The sequence below is a fragment of the Bidens hawaiensis genome, unplaced genomic scaffold (assembly GCF_021521415.1).
Source record: "Bidens hawaiensis isolate Kalapana, Puna unplaced genomic scaffold, B.hawaiensis_p1.1 tig00013988_1, whole genome shotgun sequence".
Classification (NCBI taxonomy): Eukaryota; Viridiplantae; Streptophyta; class Magnoliopsida; order Asterales; family Asteraceae; genus Bidens; species Bidens hawaiensis.
The window spans coordinates 148,702-157,253 of NW_027492200.1; the positions used below are offsets into that span (position 1 = coordinate 148,702).

Here is an 8,552-nt window from a genome sequence, read left to right on the forward strand (position 1 = left end):
AGTGATGACAAGAGGACTGCTGATGGAAGGGCCTCCCCTGATTCTTGGGAAGATTACTTGTTGCTCGCGCCAATCTCCTTGGATTTGCGCGCTTCTCTTTCTTGATGTTTGCCCTTGCCTTCCTCCCTCGGCTACACAGATTCTTTTGTATTTTTTGCTGGCTGAGGCTCCTTCTGATTGTTCATTTTCTGGTCTTGAGTTTTTCACCAGGTGAGCCAGCTTGCCTGATTTCACATCTTTTTCAATTGCATCCTTCAAGTGGTGGCATGCATCAGTGTTGTGTCCTGTGGATTTGTGAAACTCACAGTACTTGCCACTGTTTGATGGTCCCTTTTAGTGTTGTGGCTTGGGGCTTTTGAACTGGACATTCTCAGTGCTTAACACCTGTGAAGGCGTTTTAGTGAGGGGAGTCCATATTCTTGGCAGAGGTCTGTTAGGATCTCTGCCGTCTTCCCTCTTGTCACCCTCCCCGCGATTACGAACGTCTTTTTGGGGCTGGGGTGAGCTTGGTTGCGCCTGCTTATCTGCGGAAGAAAAGCTGGTTGGTTGCAACCTGGACCATACAGAGTTCTGTTTGCCCCTTCTTTCGTTGCTGCGCGGTGTCTCAGCTGGATGCGCTCTTTCTCTTGCCCTATCTTGGGCAATTTGTTTTTCATTTCTCGAGAAGCCTCGCGATGCTTCCATTAGTTTGGCCCAAGTGGTTGGCATGCCATCTCTGCTTACGAGAGCTCGGCGGAGTTGATCACTGCGCGCGCCTTGTATAAAGGCCACGCGCAAGAGTTGCTCAGTGATACCTCCGATTGCCAGAGACTCCTGATTGAAACGAGTTATGTAGTCTTCAATCGTTTCATCATTCTTGCGCACGCAGTGCATGATGTCATCAGGGTCACGCGTGTGTCTGCGCTGCTGTACGAAGTGGGCTTGGAACTTTTCCAATAGTTCCTCGAACCCATCGATCTGCCCGGTCGGCAAGCTCTCGAACCAGACACGCGCCGTGCCCGTGAGGCAGCGAGCAAACATGTGACACCATGTTGGCATCGTCCAGCTTTCTAGGTTTCCAGTGTTGTAAAAACCTTGTAAGAAATCGTCTGGATCTGTTGTGCCGTCATATTTGCCCAAACCACTTGGCGTCTTGGTTTTGTGCTGAATGGGGGCCTTCGCGATGCGCTCAGTGAATTTTGAATGTTTCACTAAGATGGCTGGCCTGTATGGTGTGGTTACGTCCACTTGCCCTCTCACTGGTGGGCTGTATGGTGTGTGCAGATCCAGATCGGCTCTGGCTCCAGGCGCCATGTTCACGTGCGCGCGGAGCTGTGAGCCTCCTGCATGAGTATCTCGCGTCTTCCTCATGCTGTGCACTTCTTCATCACTAAACTCAGTGTGTGCAGTGTGAACGGAATGACCATCTTCCGGCGCGCGCGCCCTTTTTGTTCCATGAACGTTTTGCTTGTCAAACGCTAGCCGTTGTGTTAAGTCGGCTGACTTTTTGTGTTTGACCATCTCATTGTACTTGTCCTTTAGACGTCGTTGCTCGTTTATGAGCCATTCTTTGGGGTCATTGGTCTCATCTTCAGGACCCATTGGTCCTTTTTGTTTCGCGCCGGTAATATTTTGTAACGTGAGATCGTCTGGAGGAGTTTCAGTCTGGCCATGAGGAGTTGTGATGATGGGACGGTTACTGGTGGCGCGCGTAGAATCACGCGGCACCCTCAGAAATTGCTGTCCCTCATTAACATCCTCACGTTCAATATCCTCCAGAACTTGATCAACGTTACGAACGCCAGAAACCATGGTGAAAATTGGTTTTTTTTTTATAGATCTGATGAGATCTTGTTGCCGTTGTAACAGGTGATGGCGCCAATGAAGAAACGTGGATCGACTCACTGGTAGACGATCTACTTTCCTCGGGTGTGATTATGCTATTTCACCGATGTTCTCTGGGATCTGGGTTCTTCCACCTACAAAATGAACAGCACCGTAAACTTACCCCTCAGAAAGGGACAGAGGGGTCCTCTTTGGGGTAACCCTCCGGTGTGAGAATAAGTGTTTGTAGGAGAAGATAATAATATGAGAGTAAGGAAATTGGAGTGTATTGCTTAATGTAGCTGAATACTCTGTAATAGGATGTTATTGGATGTCCCTCTCCTTGTGGAGTTGATGTGGTATTTATAGTGCTAGGGTTTCCCATGATTGGGCTCAGACCTAATTAGGGCCTTGTTGGCCTCCTCCAATTGCTTTGCGCCACGTGTCCTCTGGGACACCTGGTGCTTTTTCATTGGTTATAATCACGTGGTAGCACATGGGTTTTGCTGAGTTGTCCACCTTTCATTGGCAGCTGTCAACATCAGCATATTCTTATTCCTTAAAAAGATACCTTCTGGAAGGTTGTCTGACGTGCACAATCAAGGTTGCCCTAATCCTGATTTGGATAAGGACGAGGTTGATTATGTGCATGTGTGATACGCGCCTATCCTGAGGATGCGCGAGGTCTTCTCTTTATTCTCACGCGCAGATGTTTCATACGCAGATGTGATATGCACAAGCATGTGATATGCGCCACGCGCGGATGCGCCACGCGCATATGTGATGCGTGAGCATATGTGATGCGTGAGCATGTGATGCCTGAGCATATGTGATATGCGTGAGCATATGTGATATGCGCCATGCGCATAGGTTTTGGCTTTGTGCCTTCATAATGTCTTGATTTCAAGCCTCTTGTCTATATCTTGTGGGTTGACCCGCCTCGCTCGGTGTTGAGGCGGGTACATACCTCTTCATATGTTATATTGGTGGTTGTCAGGTGTTGGTACTGAAATGATTCGAATTCCTTTTCGGTTTTTTATGAACAAAATCCAAAGTTAAGGTAGGTATTGGGGAACCAAAACAAGCATGGAATTTAAGACAAAAGTCACAAACGTAAGGGAATAAGATACCCACTTTTTAAAGGGTGAAGATGAAGCTATGCATCTTGTTTTAGATGGGGCATTGCAACAAGTTTTGTGAATTTTTAAAACAACTTGTCATTTCAATTAGAATGTTTACTTAAAGGATCTCTATAGGAAATCATAGGCTCAAAAGAAATAGGTAGAGAGATTTTGTTGTGTTAAGGTTTTTAGTAGGAAGACGTTAACGGCTTGATAGATTTATATAGGGTCGATGTATGTTGAAGAAATTGGAACGAAGAAATGAAGTGTTTAAGTTAATTTTTGTTAATCTTTTTAAGTTGTTTGCTCTCTAAATCCCAACGATTGGTATCAGAGTGGTGCATTGAGAAATATCAACCATGCAAAAAATAAAAATATGTGGTGTAATCAAAAACCCGTAAAAGATTTGATTAGGTGTGTTAATAATCAAGGAAAATGAACAGAAATCACTAAAATTCAGACAAAAGGGGCGAAAACTAAGCCATATGCCATTCAAATTATATGTTTAGTTACATGTGACTTATATAAACCCAACATGTCTAAAAGCAAGTTAAATGACATGAATAAGACACTTGAATATAACACCTTCCATGACATAAGTACACTACACAATCCGTTTAACATGATTAAATATAACCACTTCCAAGTTTAAATGGATTAGATGGACTAAACCAGTTTTAATTAGATTAGACATACAAAAATCTATCTTTATTGAGGATTAGAGGTTCTCAAACCGGTTAATTGAAAACCGGTTAATTTCAAAACCAGTTAGAGGTCAACGATCAAATAACTGGTTAACCAGGTCGGGTACTACCCGGTTTTAAGTCAACAAACACCTACCTGGTAAATCTGGTATAACCGGTAAATAACCTGAAAAAAAATCGATTTAAAAAAAATAATTAAAAAACCTAAAAGTCGGTTTCGGTTAACCAGCTTGTAACCAGTTCAGAGCTCAATACTAAAAACCGGTTTCTAACCGCCGGGAAAATCGGGTATAAACCGGTTTTCTTTGGATCGGGTTCTAACTGATTAAAAATCGGGTAGAAATCAGTCAATCGGGTAGGATGTGCACCTTTAGCTCTATAAAGCTTTAACCAAGCAAAGGCCCAAATACTAAGGACTGGAAGCCCAAGCAAGAAAAACCGGATCTCATAAAATGTAAGAAAATAACCAAAGATAATAGAAAACGTGGACTGCAGGATTCGGGGCAGAGCACACATGATTTCTAGTCATGCCCGATAACCACTCCGGCACGTCCACATTTTTGTTTATATTTTTAAAAGAACAAGGTTAACATTTAGACATGAGGTATAAAATAAAACTTTTTGTAATTTTTTGTTTGTAGGCATAAATGGAGTCCTTCTGGTGATGATCTATATCCATGCATGAATTTGATGGATTTTGTTATATTGATAGAAAATGTTTTTAGCGTCCTATTAATATCTATTGATTGTCTGCAATCCGTCATCGGGTTTCGTTTTCATTTTCTTGAGTGATATTTGACATCCAGAAAGATTTAAAAAACAATAACAAAAGATAAAGGGGGTTGTTTACACGTTTAGCACACTAAGAGAAATTTTTCATGATACATGTAACCACAATAATCCTGAACCATTTTATTATATATAGTATAATGGTTAACGCCTCACTTGTCGTAAATGTTTGGTTCTTTTTGTATATAAAATGGTTTGAATGTTAAGTTTTCTATCGATCAACGCTCTTTCTTAACTTAAAAGTTTTTTCTTTTTGTATAAAGTTTTGTGGAAACTGATATTTTTTCACAACTTGATGCACCGTTGCGTTTACTTTGGTATGAATTATATTCAAAACCAAGTCGTTGTTTCCTCCACAAACACATGGGACATAGTACGCTTTATTTTATTTAGAGCAATTGGTATATAGGGGGTGTCTAGGATTGCTTATTATACTTCCTTGTCATAAGTTATAAGTTATAAAGACTTATATACTTACAAAACCTAACTTTTCAACCATCTTAAACTTATAACCTATAAGTTATAAGCTATATGGAGGTAAAATAAGGAATCCCAAACACCTAGTAATACAAAAAATTTAAGCAACCATAATGGGTGTTTTTTTACTCATCTAGCCTTGCTAGTTGGCTAGTTGCTGCGTTAGCCATTAAGTAAACAAAGGCCCAAATAGCAAGATTAAAGAAAGCCCAGGCTAATAAACTGAATCAAAATGTGGAAAACAAAAATTATGAATCGTAGACGGCAGGATTCGAACCTGCGCGGGCAAAGCCCACATGATTTCTAGTCATGCCCGATAACCACTCCAGCACGTCCACGTTTGGTCGATGTTTGAAAAGAATTCTTGAAGACGATATTATTGCTTGAATATAATGATTAGTATTTTGTTTTAGAAAATAATAGCCTTATTCATTTGAAGTAATAATGATTTATGGTATAGAAATTTATAACATGTTGAATACACACACAAAGAGTTGTGGATTTTTAACGTATCTGATTTTCATTTAAGTTATTATGATATAGATAAAGTTTAACGTGGATTAAAAACATAAATTATCTGGTAAAGAGACTTTTATATAGATGTTTGTGTCACTTCGTATTCGGCTTAGAGCGTATATCAACATGTTAAAAAAACACTAAAAAAAATACATCATACTATCATTCAAATTAAAAAAAATCAAAGTGAAGTAGGTAAAACCGTCATCAAGGGGACATCGTGATGGATAAGGTGCGTGTCTCATAACCAAAAGATTGAAGATTCAAACCTACGTTGATAATCACATTGTATATCAGGTATCAACATGTTAAAAAACACAAACAATAAATACATCATAGAAATTAAAAGAAAAAGAAAAACATCTTTGGTCAAGTAGGTAAAACCGTCATTAAGGAAGAGACATCTTGGTGGTAAAGATGTACGTCTCGTAACTAAAAGGTTGAAGGTTCAAATTCTACCTTTAATGTAGGTTGTGATGTATATATTTTGTAGTTTCCATCTTTTACTACTTAGTTATTCAATTGAAATAGTTAAAACTTATATATAATAATATAGATATATAGTGCTACATTTCGTCAAAATATTTGACTGTGAATCAACTTCTCTATTTTTAACACATGTACATTTTAATTATTTAATATTTATGGAAAAAAATGACTCACTCCTCTACAAACCTTTTGTAAAGGGTGAGTACAAGCTTATCCAATAAAGTCATCTAATCCATCTTTGCCAACAAATTGTGATGTGTCCATGAAGTGGATAAGCCTTAGGTTTTATCACTTTCTTCATCATGCCTAAATCTCAGTTCTTTCTTACTCACACACTTTACCTCCACATAAAGTAATGAAAGAGTGAGTCAAAATGATTAATGTTTTCTTTCCAAAAATAAAAGGTTGTAGTGATGGTGATGAATAATGATGATAACTTTTTTTCACAAGTCACCCACTCTATTCCATTTGGATTCTTGATTTTTGAAACATAAAACGGTTTTAATGGTAAAATAATGGAAAATTATAATAGGTTTAAGTCAATAAAAGGTTGCCACCCCACTAATTAGTTGTTTAGGACACACATCAAGATTCCTCCTTTAGGATTCTTGATTATGATGAGTTGGGTGGTCCTAACTACTTACACATCTGTATCACCTTTTATTATTCTCCTACATTTTGTTGTTAACAATTAATAACCACTTTAAACTACTTTCCCATTTGTTAATCTTTTACTTTCATCTATAATAGAACATATAATAGAAAATGTTAAAGTGACTAATGTGTTTAAAAATATTAAAAAGAGAATGAAAGCTTAAGAGACAGAGAGATACAGGGGGTACGTTTAGCCTAACCCAATCTTTACTATTAATAGATTCATTCTAGATTTGCTCTAAGATCATTCTCTAGATCTCTCTACAAATATTTTAGCTTTTTGAGACCCAAAAGAGGTAAAAGATAAGATATATAAATCTTTAGTGGTGCATCATTATATGACTAAATTTGAGCATAAAGACAACAGGGGGGCCATTAGCTAGGAAATTTTGAGAATAAAGACAAGGGGGACCATTAGGAAAATTCCATTATCGACCCCTAGGTCTCTTTCTACTTTTAACTAAATGACTAACTAAGTCGAAAATCGTGTTATATATATATATATATGTATATTCATCTCAATGGAGAAATAAGATAACCGATCATCCATCATCGAATCAAAGATGTCGCGAAAGAAGAAGAAGAAAATGATGATAATGACGGTTATGATAAGAGATCATTCTTCACATGCATAATATGATAAACAATACCCTTTTTATTCGATTTTTGTATAATCGAATGGATTAGGGAAAACGGGGGATAATAGTAAGAGGCAAGTCATTCAGGCAAAGGGAAGGTGACGCCTTTCTTCCAGAAATTTACTTGTAATTGTTTTGTCTTTGTGTTTCGTTTTCTGTTCTGTCTTTGTTTGTGTATGTTATGAGTCGTGTGGGATTTGAGTAGATGTCATCATTATCGTGGTCGAGTTGTAATTTGGTGTGTTGTTTTTCTTTAGGTTTCTATGGTTGATGATGTATTGGTGTCAATCCATGTGAAATCATAGCTATGTTCCCCCTTCAACTCCAATTGAACTTCTTGTTTTGAGATTTCATAGATCTTGCTACATACATTTATCAGAAAGTCAAACCGAGCTAACTATAACATTTCATGAAGTGTAAATTGATGGAAACAAAAGGTAGCAAAGCTTACCTTGATGGTTAAGCAAAAGAAAATAAAAGAATTGAAAGGAAAAAAAACCAACACATGAAGCAGAAGGTGGAAATCAAGTAAAGTGGCTAGGATGAACCTTTTAAAACATATATTATTGAGTCAAAGATTAAATATGCTCCAAATTAATAAATAAAATAACTAGTTATATTTTTTGAAATTAATTGAATGGTGTTGTATGATAATTGATAATCATAACATCAAACATTGTAGGTTCTCAGTCGGATCTACACGGAATATCTCGTTCTACGTAGGTGCGGAATCCCTACGTAAGACGTTACGAGCGTAGAAGACGATACACGTTAACACAATCAAACACACGTTACAATAAACAAAGACACGTTGTATTGCAACTGGAAACACGTGATTCACTGATCACCGATTACACAAACTGAATAACTCGTAAACTAAAACTCTAACTCGTCTTCTGATCTAGCCGTAACCTAGCAGTTTATATAACACGACAACTTCGCCTAGCATGTTTAGGCGAAGTTGTCCCTAACTTCGCTTGTTCCACAAGTTCGCCTATATCAGCGAACTTGTGAGAACTTCGCTTACATCCAAATACAAATCCAACTAACTCGATTACAGACACTAGACACTGAACTACTGACATCATGTACCAACAGACTCCCCCTTGGCAGTAGCTTCATATCTCTATCTTCAAGCACGTGTCTTGTAATCTTCAACAATCTTATATCTTTCATCTTCAAGCATGAACTCCTTCTCGTACACAAACCGAAACAACTCTTTGATATTTCTTCGCTTCTTCTTTCCAAGCAGGAATATAAAATATTTTCTTCTCGTTCAGCACCTGCAGATCAGCTTGAGACAAATTCACCAAGTGCATTGGATCATACACTCTCAGCAGCTCTTGTTCATCTTCATTCTC

General features: G+C 38.2%; 1 non-coding gene across 1 annotated transcript; it reads right to left on the reverse strand.

Moving 5' to 3' along the window:
- Window positions 1–5,150: 5,150 nt before the first annotated feature.
- Window positions 5,151–5,232, reverse strand: TRNAS-AGA (transfer RNA serine (anticodon AGA)). Its single transcript has one exon. It is a non-coding gene; the product is annotated as a tRNA-Ser (tRNA).
- Between the last annotated feature and the right edge of the window lie 3,320 nt (window positions 5,233–8,552).